Source organism: Beta vulgaris, chromosome 1, assembly GCF_026745355.1.
Source record: "Beta vulgaris subsp. vulgaris cultivar EL10 chromosome 1, EL10.2, whole genome shotgun sequence".
Classification (NCBI taxonomy): domain Eukaryota; kingdom Viridiplantae; phylum Streptophyta; class Magnoliopsida; order Caryophyllales; family Amaranthaceae; genus Beta; species Beta vulgaris.
The window spans coordinates 11320258-11323883 of NC_079202.1; positions in this window are offsets into that span (position 1 = coordinate 11320258).

The following is a 3626-nucleotide window of genomic DNA, read 5'->3' on the forward strand; positions in this document are numbered from 1 at the left end:
AGAGCCGATTTGCTGTCACAAAATAGAGAACTGGCATGAGGGGAAGAAACACCAAGACTCCGTAATAAGGCGCGGAGCCATTTAAGCTCGGCAGTCACATCCGCCATGGAACGGTACTCGGCCTCTGCCGAAGAGCGAGAGACAGTGTGTTGCTTACGCGTTTTCCAGGAAATAGGAGAGGCACCAAGAAAGACAAGCCAACCAGACACAGAACGACGAGTTAAGGGACAACTCGCCCAATCAGAATCACACCATGCGGTCAGATGAAAATCACACAAGGAGGAAAGAATGATCCCTTGACCAGGATTCCCTTTGAGATAGCGGACGACACGAAGGGCGGCTTCCCAATGTAACTGTCGAGGCTGGTGCATGAACTGAGCCAAAACATGAACCACATAAGCAAGGTCAGGGCGAGTAAATGCCAGATAAATGAGACGACCAATGAGTCGTCGATATTGAGAAGGATCAGCATAGAAGGAGCCATCATCACGAGCCAAATTGTGATTTTGTTCGAGCGGTGTGTCAGCAGGTTTCCCGCCAAGAAGCCCTGTCTCAGAATAATGTCAAGAGTATACTTGCGTTGCGAAAGGAAGAAGCCATCAGAACTCCGAGCAACCTCAATACCAAGAAAATACTTCAAAGGACCAAGATCTTTCATCCGAAAACAATCCCCCAGATATCGTTTAAATGCAGAGAGAGCACCAGAGTCATTACCAGAGATGATAAGGTCATCAACATACACCAACACATTCAAGCGAACATCTCCGCGACAATAAGTAAATAAAGAGTAATCTGAATAAGAGTGAGAAAATCCATACTGACGCAAGGAGGCCGCAAGTTTGGCAAACCAACATCTAGGAGCTTGGCGAAGACCATATAAGGATTTCTGAAGCTTGCAGACCTGATTCGAGCTGCTGGGACTGAAACCAGGGGGAAGCTTCATATAGACCTCCTCATCAAGATCACCATGAAGAAAAGCATTATGGACATCCATTTGATGAACCTCCCAATTGTAAGCAGCTGCGACAGACAGAAAAGCACGGATAGTGACCATTTTAGCTACTGGAGCAAAGGTCTCATTATAATCGATCCCCTCAACCTGATGATTGCCCAGAATAACCAAGCGAGCTTTGAGACGTTCAACACTGCCATCCGAGTTATATTTAATTTTATAAACCCATTTGCATCCCAAAGCTTTCTTTCCGGGAGGAAGAGAAGTCATCACCCATGTTTTGTTATCCTCAAGAGCACTAATCTCCTTTTGCATGGCCTCGCGCCACCCAGAATATTGCATAGCCTCTTTGAAACTAGTGGGCTCAATGCCCTCATCAACAGCTGCAAGAAAGGCACGATGGCGAGCAGAAAAACTATCACAATTCACAAAATGTGCTATAGGATAAGGAGTAGTACCTGAGGGATCGGAAGCATGGGATGAACCTGGAGGAGGTCTCTCTGACTGCACAACATTAACCACATAATCTCGCAACAAAACATTAGGATGCTTCTCTCTGTGCCCACGGCCCAAGGGAGGAGGAGAAGGTATGGCCTCAACAACAACATCAGCCGGCCCAGAAGGAGGGGACACGGCTGGATCATCAGTGGAAGGAAGGTCCTGGGCCGCGCAAGGAGGAAGCGCTGAACCAGAAGTAGCGGACACGGGGCCCAAATCAGAGGAAGAAGTAATTGGGCCAGGTTCAAGGGAAGCGGGTGAAGGAGGAGAGGAAGGGAGAGGAATGGGCTCAGTAGAGAAATCGTGTAGGGTGGGATCGTTTAGAGTGGGCTCGGTAGGGGAAGAAGAGGAATCAGGGGAGGAAAAATAGGGAAAAGAAGTTTCAAAGAATTGGACATCTCTTGACACAAAAATGTCACCAGTGTTTAAATCATAAAGTTTCCACCCTTTCTTGCCTGTGGGATACCCAATAAAAACACAATATTTCTGTTTTCTTTTTCTATTTTACGTGTTTTTATTTTGAAAATTTCTCCCAGTTTGTTGTCAAGGTGTAAGTGGGTACTATGGTTTTTATCTTTTTCCAATGATATAGCCATCCCTTTGCTCCTTTCATCCGTCCAAATATATTTCTCTTTTTCAATATGGTTTGTCTCAATTATATTTTTCAATTATTTTAGATAAATTTAGTTTGTCAATTTGGTACTCTTTCATAGGTCTACTTAACAAGATAGAAAGTAACACATACTCCTCTCCAAATTCTTTTAATGTTTTGTGGGATTATTTCTTTTACTACAAATCTTGCTCTCTCCTATATTCTTTTAGCAAATACCACCCATTCTCTAAATTCTTATCCATGGATTATTTCTAATTTTGATTATTTCTAATTACCAAAAGATTTTTTTTTGCTTTCTATCCACCTTGTCACTTGTACCCATATATAAATTCTCGTTCTCTCAGAAATTCATTCTTTCCTATTAAAAAATAAAAAATAATACGCTTTTATGTTCTTACTCCTCCTTGTGCTGATATTTGGACCTATAATAAAAACAAGAATAATTGCATTACAAAGAAGATTATGCTACGAATGAATAACAACTAATTTTGTAGCTTAGTTATATGATTATTCCGTAATCAATATTGATCCAGCATGGAATAAGCGGTAGGGTCTGAACCGGTATGTTCTTCGTATGTAAGCCGGTTTGGTTTCCTGCAAGAGAGAACATGTAAACTAACCTCGGGGTTGATCCGAGGAACGCCTCTCCGATGCTTAAGTCAGTAACGGGTAAACCGGTAGCTCTTAAGTAGAGTATGATTGTGTTTGTGAACGTACCTCATGACTCAGATCAACGGGGTATTTATAGGAGCCGGTAAGAGTCCTTGTTCAAGTAGGACTCTGCTCCTATTGGTTAGATGTAGGTATATTCCTTTGGGATATACTTTTATCCTCTATTGAGGTTTTATCTTTCGGCCCGCAAGCGCATGTAGATAGAAACTGGATCAATCCCAGGCCCATGGGTAGTGGCCCAGTGAGGGATACTGTTTGGTATCTCAGTGAAACCGGTATGACGATGTCAACAGTTCCGTAGTAAGCATGTTGACCATGATGATACTTATTGGTCTAGGTAGACCGGTATGGAACTTAGTCAGCCTCCATACAAATATATTATGAATCGAGAAAGTATTAGTAGTTGAAAATTTGTTAAATCTTTAATGGATCTACACTAGGTTTTCACTAAAGCAAAACCTAATCACATACTCCCTCCGTTTCATTTTAATCTACACACTTACATTTTTCACGCATGCCAATGTAAAACTTTGAGGATATATATCTTTAGTTTTGTATTTGTAAAAATTATAAAAAAGTACATATTAATAAAATACATACTAAGACGAATCTAACAAGATCCCACATGACTATGTTTTTATTCACGTATAAATCACAAACGATGGTCAAAGTGCAATTTGTGAATAGTGTAAAATGTCAAAGTGTGTAGATTAATATGAAACGGATGGAGTACAAGCTAAGTCCAGTGGTATTCAATTCTAAAATGAATTGGTAATAAGAAAAATTGTCTACTTATAATCTTGGATAAAAATGTACTAGTAAATAATAATACTCCCTTTGTATTTTTTTTTATCTTTCTCACTTAAAATCTTGACACTATTCATAGTTAGA